This window comes from Cygnus olor, chromosome 1, assembly GCF_009769625.2.
Source record: "Cygnus olor isolate bCygOlo1 chromosome 1, bCygOlo1.pri.v2, whole genome shotgun sequence".
In the NCBI taxonomy this organism is placed as follows: Eukaryota; Metazoa; Chordata; class Aves; order Anseriformes; family Anatidae; genus Cygnus; species Cygnus olor.
Window position 1 is genome coordinate 74249696 of NC_049169.1, and position 14989 is coordinate 74264684.

Genomic DNA, 14989 nt, shown 5'->3' on the forward strand with positions numbered 1-14989 from the left:
CATGCACAAACAGTTGGAAGTCCTTTGATAGGTCCGGCAAACCCAAGGCAGGTGCCTTCATCAGGGCTTCCTTTAATTTCTTAAAGGCCTCTTGTTGCGGCTTTCCCCAGGTAAATGTACAGGCCTTTTGGGTTTCATAAAGGGGCTTTGCTATGAGTCCATAGTCCATTACCCACAGTCTGCACCACCTGGCCATACCTAGGAAAGCCCGTAGTTCATGCAAATTTCGCGGCTCGGGGATTTCACAAATAACTTGTATTCGGTTAACTCCCAGCTTTCTTTGTCCTTGAGAAATTTCACATCCCAAATAAATTACTGTTGTGCACCCGATTTGTGCCTTTTGTTTAGAAACCTTGTATCCATTTAGTCCTAGTTGATTCAAAATATCAATAGTTACCTGAATACATTCTGACTCTCCTTCAGTAGCTATTAGTATATCGTCCACATATTGTAATAGCAAGTATTGATCCCTTGGTACCTGAATTTGTCCTTGGCTGATCCAATCTTCTACTTCTTTAGCTAATTGACTGCCGAAGAGGGTCGGGCTATTCTTGAATCCTTGAGGTAACCTTGTCCAGGTCAGTTGCATTTTTCGTCCGTTTCGTGGATTTTCCCATTCAAAAGCAAAGAGTTTTCTACTATCCTTGTCAATGTGTTAGTGTTGGGGAAAACCAAATGGATGTTTTAATGTTTCTTAGGTGGCGGGTCATAAAATATAGATAAGCATTATCAAGTGTATTTACATTATCAAATTTATCTATACTAAGATATTTAGGGAGTATACCGAACAGTCAAATAAATCCTTGAAAGGGACCCCTGTGAGAGAACAGGTACAACCTGACCTTTGATAAGAACCTGAAAATGCTGAAGTGAGTTGAACCAGAACCAAGGAGCGGAGAGAGCATGCGTCGAGTGAGAAAGGTGAAAAGTTTAACAGAGAGGAAGACTCCTTACTTCATCTGGACGACCACCTGGACAACCACCAGAGAGCACCACGCATGTGCAAATGGGAGGAGAGCTAATTGGAATGGAATGCGAGGCTGATGTTGCAACCTGTAATGAATATGTATACCTTACGTAATATTGAATGTATAAATAACTATCGGGATGTAACGGGACTGGAAGCCAGATTTGGGCACCTGTCCCGGCTTCCAGCGCTGAATAAAGCACCTTCATATAATCACTTGGTGGTTATGTGGTTGCTACGCTAACAGAACCATTTGTGTCTTATTTAAAGAAGACTCCAGCTTTTCCTTTGGTCACTTACAACAATAAAATGCATGAGAGTGCAAGAGCGTCACTCTAATAGAAAGAGAAGCCCGGAAAAAAATAGGAGTGTCTGAAGCCCAAGTCCCTCTCAAGCATGGCTTCAAATTTCTGTGTCCATGTAGGGAGAGCTTCCTTCTTACTGTCTGCTTAAAAAGAAAAAAATAAAAATAAAAAAATAGTAAATTGAATGGCTTGTTGCTCTTGTCTTTTCAGGGTTGAGTTAAATTGAGGAATCAGCGATACTACAGAATATAGGGGGAAAAAAGAAAACAAATGGATTAACTGGTGGTCCACAATTCCTGTGCTCTGTAATTATTTTACGAAAAAATAACAGCAGCCCACCTAGTCATTTTATTTGGTGTCTGTAAAAGAATTAGTCCCAATGGGACAGTATAGCCTCGTTTTATGTGGCTGTGTAATGAGAGATCCTACCATAAGAAACTGGCACAAGCTGACAGGGGACCTTGAGTTCTGTTTGAAATCATTCAACTCAGATTTTAAACAAGTGGCTAAATTTGGTAATGTAAAGTTATATTCTCTCCTGATTTCAGAAGTACATCCGTGATTGCTCCTTTCCATGTGCACCTCCTGTGCAAAAAGTGTTGCTTGAATATTCAAAACATACCTCCATGCCAGACCATTGCTTAAGACATGTCAAGGAGCGAGATCCCAGTGATGGGAGGCAGTTTACAACATCCCGTTGTGTTACCGAGTGGCCTATTTAAATATAGCTGTGTCCCCAAACAGTAAATAACATACATGCGGTGGGCATGAGTCATCACTCCTGTAACAAGGTCTGCGGAGCTCCCTGCTTTGCACGGCTTATGCATTCAAGTGTAAATGAAAAATAGTTTTTATTACAAATTCGCACGAGGGAGATCATTTATGGGCGCCGGCTTAAAGCAGCCTGTTTCTCCGCGATCGCGGGCGCAAGAGCGCGGGGGTGGAGGGGGAGAAAGTTTTACCATTTTTAGGCAATTGAGCCCCCAAATCGGCGCACGTCCTCCTTCCCTTCCTCGCTTGGAGCCGCGTTTGCCTAGGGAGCCCGGAGCGAAGGGCCGGCCGTTTAACCCCCAGGGCCGGCCGTTACCCGGGGCCCTGAGGGGAGCGGTCCTGCCCCGCAGCCCCCTCAGGGCTCCCGTGAGGCGATGGCGACAGCCCCGCCGGAGAGGATGAGAAGGAGGGAGGCGGGCGGGGAAGTTTCCGTGCGGGACAGCGGGGCGGGCTGACGCGGGGCAGCCGCTGCTGGGCTCTGGAGGGAGCCAGGAGGCACCTGAGAGCCGGCGGCAGGTGGAGGGGGAGCGGCTCGCCGGAGCCGGGGCGGGGAGAGGAGAGCGGGAGGGAGGGGACGCGGGCGGGGAGAGGAGGGGACGGGGCAGCCGCAGAGCAGGGAGATGGCGACGGAGGTGGTGGATCCTCAGCGCCGTCGCCTCGTCCCCCGCCTCGGGCACTGAGGCAGCCGCCCGGCTCGACCCACAGTCCCGGGGGGCTGCTGGGGGAAGCGGCCGTGCCCGGCAGCGGCTTGGTGAGAGGTCAGCGGGCTGGGGTGGGCTTGGGGAGGGGAAGGGGCTGGGGGAGCCGTGCCGAGCCGTGCCAGCTCGCCTTTGGGAAACTTTGCGTGCCTCCTGCCAGCCCGGCAGCGCGGCACCGGGACGGCTGCCTTGCTCGTCCGGGCTGCTGGGGTGTGTGTTTGGGTTCTGAATCGATGGTTCGAATCGAAGCAGGGTTCTGGTATTAATCACTCGTGTCTTAGAAAGCTCGTTGGTGACTCGTTTCCATGACAACGAGACCCCTCCGGGCCTTCGGGGTTGTCTCTTTGCCCGCTTTTTATTATTTTTTTTTTCCATTTCGTGAAATGTGTTCGTGCTAACGCCGTGTTTTGTCACCGAGGAGAAAAGGGAGCAAATAAAACCTGACTGATCCTGCACTCCCGGTGCAGCGGTCCTCTGCCACCCGGCTAATTGCCTGCCTTCCTTAACGATGCGCGGATGGGACTCGTGTGGAGAGTTGGACGAGATTCCTCACCTTTTCCTTTACTGGCTTATCTCCTCTGGCCATAAAGCTGGGACCAAAATACGGTTTGAACTGTCACTTGCTCAAGCAAGCGCTCCTTAGCCATGTTAGTACTGCAAGTGTGATGCTTGTTATCTTTGCTTATTGCTTCTGAGCACAGAACCCTCTGGGAGGCAGGGTGTCGCCTTCTCTGTAGTTGTGTGGTAGAGCACAGGGCTGGGAGTCAGGAGTGACTTACTGTTTAACTTTGTCACCTTCTTGTGGTGTGACCTTGACAGGTCTCATAACTTCTTTATGTCCTACCATGTCTCAAAAAGGAAACATTGCCCACTCGTACCTCCGAAGTGTTCTGATCTAATCAAGCAATTCTTCTAAGATGAAGAACTGTTAAATTTGAATGTGTTGTTTTCTGTTATGAATAGTAAATGTATATTTTATGTTCCTCTTCTGTAATGATCTAGGTGAAAATTCCCTTCTTTAGCTTCAGTCTTAATCAACCTAGCACAGTCCTGCTTGCTCTTCAGGTAATGTGTAGTGTTACCCATCTGAAATCGATAATTCTAATCCTATTTATGCTAACAACCAGTCACTACTTTCTCAGATTAACTCCATCAGATGCAGGTAAAAATGTGACTCTTCGGCAGTTTTAAATTTGTAGGAATGCCTACTATGACAAAGAGTATACATCTAGCAAGGTTATACAATAGTAAAGAAAAGACTGTAAAATTGAATGACAGTCTTGATCACTTGCCTTGGTATTGCAACCAGAGAAGGACTTAAAAGCTTTTTTTGAGAGGAAGGCAGGGAGGGAGAGAGACAAAGAGAGAGAATGGGCAAGCACACACTTTTAACTGTATGTCAAGTTAAACATCTGAAACTGTTCTACCAATTTTCATAGTTTTCCAAAAAACATTTTAATATGTAGTGTTCTGTATAGAAGCATTGGAAGGGAGTGTGTAAGAGATGTTTTAGAATATGCAGTTCGAAACCTAAATACTGTCTAATTGATGTTCAATTATAAACACTTAAGATGAGTAGAAAGTTATAGCAGAACTTTAGTAAGAAGCGTACATTTTTCTTCTTTGTTTAAACGCTCTTTTTAAGCGAACAAACCATATCTATTTTAAATTAAGTATCTCCTTCCTAATCTGAGGAAGAGTCTATCCCAAGTTGAGCTGAGCAAAGTGCTAAAACATATATTCCTCATTCCAAATGCATTAGTGTTCTCTAATATCAGTAGACAAATTGTGCTTCAAGCATTTATTTAAGCATTCTAAGGAATCAAAGCCTGTGACCTTACCTTTTCTATTCTGGTCTTCTTAGCAGCTCAGTAGTGGAACATCTGCCTGAAAATATTTCTTGGGAATTGAGGACCTTCTGACCATTACCAGCCCTAGTGAAGCAAATGTGTGACAACCCTATGCAAAGAAAGAAAAAGAAATGATACCTTAATATCTCATCTCCTTTGAATGTCATTGAATTATGTTCTTATACTGAATTACTAAATTTGTACTACTTAGTGCTGCACAGTCTATATAGGTAGACAGAAAGTGAGCTGGGCTTTATTCTGTGCTTTATGTCCTCTGCAAAGTTCAATCTGTTATTACTTGTGGTAGTAAGGACAACAGATATTCCAATTCAATTCTCAGACGCTAGTTGCTGGGGGAGGAGGGGGCGGTCTTAATTTCATTTTTTAATATTGATAGCAGGGCTCTCTTATGAAAGATATTTCATAAAAAGCCTGTATTTAGAGTTGTTTTTCAGAACATTATTTGCTTAGGTTTGTAAATAGATTCCTAAGTGTATGAGCTGCTACTGATAAAGGTGTTCTGTTTGAGGGAGTGGAGAAAAAAGCAAACATGAAGGCTAAATCCATAGGTATGAATGATATGGGTTTATGCTATATTTTACTTAGTAGTATACCAACATAACTTTGATATAATGTACACTTTTTTTCTAAAACAAAAATGCTTCTGGCAGTGTTTATATTCAAGAAGCTATGCGTTGCTCAAGCCACGTATTGCTTAAACTTCGGTGGCATGTAGAAGTAGACTTAAGTGTTGTTTGTTTCTCTGGTGTTGGAAGTCCCTCAGGTGGTTTGGTGAATAATGTGCAAGACTAGTATTTAGTGGAGATGGCTGAGCTCCTTTCTCTGTAACAGATCTACTTTGGACAAGTTGCTTTACCTCTGTATTTCATCATTCCCCCATTTGTCATCCTCCTATTTATCATTCAGTCTTGTTTATTTGGAGTGTAGGATCTTCAGTGTAAAATCTGTTGTGCCCAGAGAGATCTCTGCTGGAGCAGCAAAACGCTACTGCGGTACAATAACAAGAAATGATAGCCAGCATTTTTTCTGTATCAGTCACTGTGGTCTTAGCATGATCTCTAGCCACTGTCTGAGAGGCAGTAAGATTGTTATAGATCAGTGTGAAGAGGTAATGGAGGAATTGCTTCTAATGCTAGTACCTTAAAATGTATTTTTAAATAAATAAAAAAAATCTCTCACCTACAGAGAGGAGCCATTGAGTACTTACATGAGTTCAGATGGCATCTCAACCTTTTGATGCTGATGCTACATCTGAACTGCCTTACCTTCATCTGGCTAGTATTACACTGTTTTATGGTAAGACTGATTTGCCTAGGCTTTTTCACTAGCAAGAGATACACTCTGAGCACACCACTTGGTGGGTCTGCCAGGCTGTCTGCACAGGGTGTAAGCTAAGGTACTGTTCTGTGATGTTCTCTGGGGATAAGGCAGGGAGGGACTTAGCCTCTGCGTGCACAGCAGCCCCAGCAACAATCTGCATGCTTCTCCCTTTGAGGCTCTTGATTTGTGGGCTGACCTTTTCACTGTAGTGAAGCTTAGCAGGCCCACACAATTTTGTCACTTAATGCTGGGATGTCTGATGTTGCAGACAGGGAGTCTGTTCCTGCTCTATTCGGAGTCAAGGGCAAAATTCTTGCTGATTGCCACAGGAACAAATTGTGTTCCTAAACATACTTCAGTAGCTAGAAAGAAACTTCCTAATAAAGAACCGGACTATAACACTACACCAAACATCAGGCTTTGTTTTATGCCTCAAACCTCTCAACAGTAACATGCTTGCAGACAAAGGACTGCAAACAACAAACCTCAGGGCATTCCTGGAAGGACTGTGAAGGATTGCCAGCTCTGCCTGCTCTGAGAAGCAATTGAGGCTTGATCATGTCATTGATAAAATCCTGCTTATTCTAATGGGCACTATTCAGTCCCTTAGAATTCCAATCCTACTACAGTCTGGAAGTAGTGAAGTGTGACTTAGTAACTATTACACAAAGGATTCACTGCCTCAAGCAGAAAAGGCAGAGGGATTTCAATTCACCTGGAGAAACAAAAGGCCCTTTCCCACACTGATGAGGATACAGTTGGAAGTTATCACAGAAAACTTCAGATTGCGTCCTGTTGCTGGGAATTGTGATACTTTAGAAAGACTGATTCCTAACTAGAACAATTTGATTTTTCTATATACCCTGGGTATTATTTTTAGTTTTGCACTTTTTTCCCCTGCTTTGGTCTTATCCTTGGTGATTACCATGTAGATGTTCCTGTGGTTCCCTTAATAGAGGAACTTTTTCAATTACAGGCTTTTTCTCTAAAAGGAGTTCAAGTGAAGTACCTAGATAGAGCCTGTTGGAAGTAGGCTGTTCCAGGAATGTATTTTGTAGATCTCTGCAGCTCTGTGCTTGCTTTCCAAAATCCCTATATTTCACTATTTTTGCCCATAGAGAGCCACTGTTACAAAGCTGTCGAGGTGCAAGGAGGGGGCAGGGAGGTAGTCGCTTGAGTCATATACATTGTGCATTTGTCATCTTGTGTAGCATTCCCAAATACGAGAGTGTCAGGGCTGATTTTCCACATAATTTTCAGCCTATGGTAATTGGAACACCACTTCCTTTGATAACCATGCTTCACCTGGTAATCTCCCATCTTGTACTGGTTTGCTTTTTGTGATGAGAGTTTGGGAGATTGCATCCCTTTTTCTTTTTTTTCCTGTGGAATCCTAACAGCATCCACCATCAACATACTCCTCTGCCCAACAATTCTTATACATTAAAAAAAAAAAAAAAAAAAAAAAAAAAAAAAAAAACTCTGTCTTGGAAAGTGTGTAGCTGACTTTTTTTCCCATTATGTCACTTCCCAGGTGGTTCATCTTGCCATTCAAAAACATAGGAAAAATTCTACAGTGGTAAACTTTTCCAGGGAAATTCTGTTCTCTTCAGATGCTTTATCTTAGATAGCAAATATGAATCTTCAAAAAACATTAAAATCCAAAGTACTGGCATTTTCTTACACAGTTGAGATTTGCTTTTTTGTTCCTGTCTTGTCTTTTCAGTATAACCATGGCATGTAATGTGGACAGAAAGCTTCCAGAGTAGACCAAATGAGAAGTTACTCACACGAAATATCCCCAAATGCAGAAATTCAATACAAAGCTGTTTGATTTACTCTAAAGCCATAAAAGACAACGTAAAACTAAAGGCAGACGTGGTGTCAGTGGAAGCAATGAAGCTTCATGAAGAACTTAAGCTATTCAAAATGATGAAAAAGTCAAGCATGCGTGAATGGAAGCGGAACAATGACATCTTTACAGGACAGTCTTCATGCTGTTTTGTGAAAAATATTAAGGCTCATTCTTCTAAATGCAATGTGTTCATTTGCACCTGAAACGAATTCCCTTTATACAGATGGAGGTAGAGAAGCTCTGACATGTGTATGTGGCTTTTTGCTCACTGATGGATTGGGCTAGAATTGAAAAGTCATGAGAGGAATTAGTCCATGACTGTTCTCAATAGTGTAAACATGTTTGTGAAGTAAGTTCGGTATAATCATGCTTGTTATCTTTTTTGATTGTGTACAGTTTAAGAGTAATTCATTGCAATCCTGTTGTAAAGTATGGTGACACAGCAGCATTTCCCTGATTAACATATTGCTGAATTTTCATATTTAGAAATACTATTGGCAGCGATTTAGGAAGCTGGATTCTAGCCGGAGAATAAACAATCACTGAATCCAACTATGCAAGGAGATTCTATACACACAAGTCAGAGACTGTTAATTATCGCTTTTTGTTGCAGGCTCTCATCTCTGTTTGGGTAAATCTGTGAATTCCCATGTGAAGCAACTCAGTAGCCATGTAAGCAGTGCAGGGGCATTTGCCAGTGCAATGGTTACTGGGTCACATCCTGTCCTGTCACCCTTCCAGGACTCATGGCAAATGGAAAGGTTCCTTTGGGCTTGGTGCTCTTCTGCTTCTAATCTGTGTTTTGTGACAGCTTTCAAGTTGTTCTATCGCTAGAAAAGTGGCAAGGTGTACAAATCGCTGTATGGTCAGCATATTTAAGGAAGAAACCAAATGAAGTTCAGGAAGAAACCAAATGAAGTTTAACAAGAGCAAGTGAAGAGTCCTGCACCTGGGAAGGAACAACCGCATGTATCAGTACAGGCTAGGGGATGACCTGCTGGAGAGGAGCTCTGCGAAGGACCTGGGGGTCCTGGTGGACGACAGGTTGACCATGAGCCAACAGTGTGCCCTAGTGGCCAAGAAGGCCAATGGGATCCTGGTGTGCATTAAAAGGAGCATGGCCAGTAGGTCAAGGGAGGTGATCCTCCCCCTCTACTCTGCCCTGGTCAGGCCTCACCTGGAGTACTGTGTCCAGTTCTGGGCTCCCCGGTACAAAAAAGACAGGGATCTTCTGGAAAGAGTCCAGCAGAGGGCAACAAAGATGATACGGGGCCTGGAGCACCTCCCCTGTGAAGAAAGGCTGAGAGACCTGGGTCTGTTCAGCCTTGAGAATGTAGAGGGGATCTTATTAATGTTCAAATGCTCAAACTTTTATTTAATTTGAAGTAGCTGTTTCAAGACATACATTATAATTTTATAAGTCCATGGACACATTCCTATTTATTTGAATGGAAGCAGGGTCAAGCCCTATATCTGTGAGGGATGCAATTGTGAACGCAAAGCAAACCCTTGTGAGTCCCCTATGCAGGAATCAGGATGCACTCCTGGCCAGTAATCTAAATATAACAATGTAAAATATATGAGGAAGGGAACTGGCAGTAATAATACTTCATTGCCTTTCTACTCTTTATCACTAGACTCCCACGCTTTTGGGTCATTCTTGGCAGAGAGCTGTGCAGTTTAGTAATTGTCTTTGTTAGAGAGTCTCTGTCTTCTTTCTCATAGTGACACATTCATAGCAGGGAAAGTTCTATCCGTCATTAGTCACTTTAAGCCCTAAGGCTGTAGTTCGAAGCCTCCTTCCTTTTTTTTTTCCTAGAATCTGTTACACATAAGAGAAATTAATATATATCCACATGGACACATATAGGCATACATGCATAGCTTTCATTAAAATGAATTTGCATAATGTATGTTCATTTTGTAATTTTGTAATTGCTCTAATCTCTCAGTGATAATATGAGGGGTACAACAAGGTTACTGCTTATGGCAAATTTTGATCCAGAGTTTGTAACCCTTATAATAACTATTTCTCAACTCCACCTACCCTCTCCCTACATCTTCTGACATTGGACTGCAGTGGAAGATTGGCAGTGTCATGAACATGAATCCAAATGTCTTAATGAAGACTCTTGGTGCTAGGTGCTTCTTAAGGAGAGATAAGAGGAGCAATATTCTCAGTGAAGTCAGCACCTTTCTTAAGCAGGCTGTGTTTATATCGGTGTTTGTTTTGATAATTAGGCATTAAAAGCAAGAGTTGCTTTTTGCAACTTTCTGCGTAATATATTTATCTACACCAAACAATTAAAAGCAGTGTGTAATATTTAAATAATGCAAATGAAACTGTCGTGTTGTCACTTCTCACAATCAAAGCTGAACTTTCTCTTCCTTTTCTGTTCCTTCTGCCTTCTAAGTTATCTCACCTATCCCTCTTTAGGTGGGTTTAGGCAGCCACACGGTGGAGAGTAATGGGATTCTTGCCATTTGTTTTAATGTCCAAAGTCAGTCGTGACTGTGTTTTGCAGCAAACTGATGGCATGGGCTCGGCAAATAAAGTTATGGTGTCCAGCAGCTGCCTACAAGCTTCCAAAATTTGCTCAACTTCTGTCTCAAAAATCATTCATTGTGCCTTCTTCCTCTTTGTATCTAGGCCGGGTAATTGTATTAGGAACAGTGGCAGTGATTTTGGTTTTATGCAATACTGATTAGAACAAGGAAAATCTTTTTCCTGTTTTGTGAGCCAAATTTCTATTTCCTTTGCTTTTCCTTTCTGTCTGGTATGAAGTAAATGTTCTGGTTGTTTTAGTTTCAAGCACCAAAACCAAACAACTGTTTATCCCATATCACCATGAATGTCTTCTCTATTTTTTTCCAACTTAGCTGCCAAAACAACAAAAACCAGTCGGTTGCATAGCCTTATACTGGAGAATTTATATGTGGCACAGAATGCCTTCTTTCCCCTCCTCCCCCCCCCCCCCCCCCCAAAAAAAAAAATGTTTTCTTGTGAATTGAGATCCTGAGCACATGATACAATCAGACTGGTTCCAGAGCTGTCATTACAGCAAGTCCTCTTTTCTGGAACAGAAGTCCTGTCTTCTTGCACAAGAGTATTTTCCATGACTGAGAAGCCAGAAAGACTCACAGAGTTTGTGAAGACTTTAAGAAACCATGAATTGGCGGAGAGGTGAAGGGAGGGTGGAAAGAGCTCATTTTAAGACAGTAGATTACACATACCCTTTTCTTGAAAGCAAATCTAAGATGCGATCCATAAGGAACTTTGTAATTTGAATCTTATACCCATGTTGGCTATGCTTGCCATAGAATCACAAACTTTTTTATCCAATTCCAAAAAAGTGCTGTTAGTATGAACTGTAAAAACATTTTTGATAGATACTAATTGGGTGCTATGGTGGCATTATCTCACATGTAGTTTATATATCCAATCTGAATGCAATCCAAGAGTATGAAGGGTTTTTTCCTTTTGAGGGGTAGTAGGCCTGGAAGAGGATGTCACCTAAATTAAATTGCCTAGCTATTAGTAACAAAGCAGACCCAATAAAGTAAGCCATCTGTTGCACAGCTCATTACTGCTAACAAATGTAATGATACAACAAATGCAGAGACTGGATTTTGAACCATTTATTGGTGATGGATGTAACTGAAATTCAATGGGATGGCAGAAACTCAGGCTGTCCTCCACCACTGAAAGGAATCCAGACTTTCCAGCAAGACTGTCAGTGCATTAAAATACATCAGTAAATTCAGTGCATTAAAATACATCAGTAATTAAGCAGCTAAGCAATGCTGAAGTTTGTTCTATCACAAGAGTGAAGGATCTCTGAAAATGTAATAGTATGAGTAATTAGCTGTGGATCTTTCCCATTAGAAGGCTGAAATAATGCCTGAAGAATATGCTTCTTTAAGCTAGAAGTGGTGAAGTCCCACTGTCATTAAATAAATAATGCAATAGAAAGTAGAACACCTAAAACACACAGCTGATCAGTAAGGCATAAATATCTATATATATATATAGATATATGAGGTTTAGATTGGAAACAAAAGACCATGGAAAGATTCTCATTCCTGTCTCCTTACAATAACAAAAGGGATCAGCTGTTTTCTTAGAAGCAAGTTAAGGACTGCACAAGTCTGTTTTTTTTGTTTGTTTGTTTGTTTTTCCTGCAGAGGCTAAGAACTAAGCAATGTACAAGCTGACCACTTCACAGGAGTCTGATGAAGTTTTTGCCTGCTGTGTACCCTGTGTAGGGTATAGGGCAATTTTAAGTTGATTATCTAGATAGTAGTTGCCTATACACACGGTAAGTTTCTAAAAAATCACTACTAAAAAATCTACTTTATAGATGTAAAAGTCTGTTTGAAGAGTTCTCTTGCATGCTCTGACCCTGGGTTGCAACTTCGTTGGTACCAAGAGGTTACCAATTGGTACCAAGAGGTTTCAGAAAACCAGCATCTTTGGAACCATCAAGGTGACTTTGAACTCGTAATCTATTCTTTCAGAGTAATGCTTTTTTTTTTTTTTTTTTTTGTAGGCATTCTGTAAGGATGGCGAACAGGGTGAGGGGACTGGACTTTTATGTGGCTTTTTTGGATAGGGTAGATGACACAGAAAAGAAATGCAAGAATGGATATTTTGGGTCAGATTAAACATCCATCTAGCTTGTTGTCATAGCTCTGATGCTGGCTGGAGTAGATATCACATGGCGTAAAGCAGACATTTCCACAGATAGATACACTCTCCCAGCTTCTGGCCATCTGCATCACAGGTACCTTTTGCATTAGAGATCATAGCTTAGAGTTTAATAGCTGTTGGTGGATGCTTTACCGATGAAATTTGTTTAATAGTTTTTAGAATATAAGCTGTTGTCATCTACAAAATCCAGTTAAACTGCACGTTGTGTGGGGAAAAAAAAGCAAGCACCTCTTTTTGTTTATTTTAGAACTGCTGTTTGACAATACTGTTTGGCTTACAGTTCTTGTATTATGAGAAGCAGTGCATGACTATTGCCTATTCAGCTTGCCCATGGCAGTTGTAGGTTTTATAGACCTTTATGAGTTCCCTTCACAGCTGAATCTTCCTAGTCCATTTAATTACATGTGTAGAGAAAATCTTTTACACCTTTTACTGTCCTCATTCTCTCCTGTTCCCCTTCCAGCTCTACATATGTAGATGAACTATAAATTTATACCATGACATAATGAGCTTTTCTTTTTTTCTTTTCCCAGCAGCTTCTAAAATTGTCTGCTTTCTGACTGCTACTGAGAACAGAATCACCATTTGTGTAGAATTATTTGACTTGCATAAGATTATTTATTTCAGACTTCATATTTCCTTTCTAAGATGCAGTAGCTATGCTGGAGGCCACCACTGTGTAAAGCTAGTGTTGGGAGGAGGTTTCAACCCTGCATTGCTTTGCATTTACTGTCATGAAATTCATTTGCTATTTTATCCCCCAGTGACTTGGTATCATGAGTGGTGGACTCTATGTGAATGATTTCTGGGTGAAGGCAAGGAAGTGTTCTGCCAAGCCATGGATACTTTGAAGAGGCAGTCAGCTCAGAATAAGGGAGTGTATGTCTCAGGGCTTGATACCGTTTTGTGGAGTTGGAACTCCTAAGTTCTATAAAATAAATCCGGTCAAGAAATTCTCATACTAAGCCTGCATATTTATTGCCCTTCTGCCACAGTCTTTGGAGGAGTTAATGGGCAAGACTTGACAGCCAAATGAGGTTGTGAAGGAGGAGTGACAACAGGATTGTGGAAAGCCTGCCTTACTAGTTTCGGGATCAAGGGCAACAGCTGGAGAACATGCAATTGCAGGAGATAGGTAGGTGGTTGAGAGGGAGAATAAAAAAGACCTGGAGTCACAAAGAAAGGGACTAAGGTTGGACTCTACCAGAAATCTGTTTTATCAGAAAAACAGCATATCAACAGTCAGATGCTTGATTGGTTAGCAGCAGAAATATTCAAGCGGTCTTTGTGCTGTGGTCATGGTGGTTCTTTTTTTTTTTTTTTTCTCTGATCTAGCAACAGAAAACATTCCCTCATGGGGGTACCAAGAAGGCATAAAGGTTCTGTTTTTCTAAGAGCTTTAAGAAGATGGCAGCTTGGATTGCCTAAGGCATAGGAAATACTTGGAATCATTTGTCTCCCCAGATCTCTCTCCTCTTTCTCTTTTTATGTATTTGATTGGTTCTTCTTACCCAATGTCTAAGTTCTGCCTTGTTTTCTACTGCAGGTGTATTTATTATTTCCTTTAATATCTGTTAATCCAACAGCCAAACAACAAAAGACCTATTTTGAGATCTGTGTCTTAAGGCATGGGCTGCGGAGTGCTTGAACTTCCTGAGCACTCTCCTGTCCTTCCCTCTATCACATTAACAGTGGTTTTGGATCCTTCATTAGCAGTTTTAGACGCACAGAAATGGCCTGTCTAGTGAGCAGTGTGGTAAAGCTCAGTGATGGGTAATTCTTCCTCCACCATATTATTATCAATTGTACCTTTCTCAATTTATCCATGTAAGCATTTTATTCTATGTTTTCCCATAGAAAAGTACTCTTGAACCTCAACTTCTTTTCTTGAAGACCTTTTAAAAGCTTTGATATCATGATTTGGCTAACCATGACAACTTTTACATATGTTTCAAATACAGCAGTAGTTAGTAGCCCATTTAATTTCAGGCTGATTGTCGTGTTTATCTTCTGCTAAAACCCTGTCTGTAACTCTTAGAATACTTTTGAATTAATTACATTACTGGTATGATGATCATTCACGTTATGCATGTTCTGGTGCTTTATATAGTCTTGATAAGTGACAATTCCCTTGTAGTCACGGTATCCTTTCTTCATAAGGCAAGAAGCTATATTGTTATCAGTTCATCACAGGCCCTTGGGCAGCTTTCTGTATCAGAATTCTTTTGCTTGTAGTAGCTTGGGTTCTTTGCAAATTGTATGTGGCTGTCCACCATGTGTGAAGCTTTGCTTCACTTGACAAATCCTCATTTATTTGCAAATGGTCAAGCCTTCATCTTCCTGTGGTCTTTCTCGGTTTCCTGTTGTATATTGTAGTTACAGCCTGGTGTCAGTGCAGTATTCCTTACTTATCTGTTAGGATGTTCTATAGTTGGTCCCATCTGCTGGATTGAACTAAAAATACTTACAAGGCAATCAACTACTTTCACAA

The 14989-nt window shown here is 41.6% G+C and overlaps 1 protein-coding gene and 1 long non-coding RNA gene across 21 annotated transcripts in view; one reads left to right on the forward strand and one right to left on the reverse strand.

Annotated features, from left to right (window-relative positions):
• Positions 1 to 732: 732 nt before the first annotated feature.
• LOC121073937 lies at positions 733 to 8750 on the reverse strand. The gene is made up of 3 exons (XR_005822019.1): positions 8737 to 8750; positions 3307 to 3309; positions 733 to 1099 (listed from the first exon to the last, which is right to left on the reverse strand). It is a non-coding gene; the product is annotated as an uncharacterized LOC121073937 (long non-coding RNA).
• Positions 2363 to 14989, forward strand: part of SHISAL1 (shisa like 1) — an 85924-nt gene continuing 73297 nt past the window's right edge. For 8 of the 20 annotated variants that reach the window (XM_040565446.1, XM_040565439.1, XM_040565423.1 and 5 more), the window contains exon 1: positions 2371 to 2801. The gene's annotated coding sequence lies outside the window, so the exon portion shown is untranslated. Of the gene's footprint in view, positions 2802 to 14989 lie in introns of all 20 variants that reach the window. The other 12 variants (XM_040565386.1, XM_040565393.1, XM_040565411.1 and 9 more) reach the window with 8 other exon arrangements.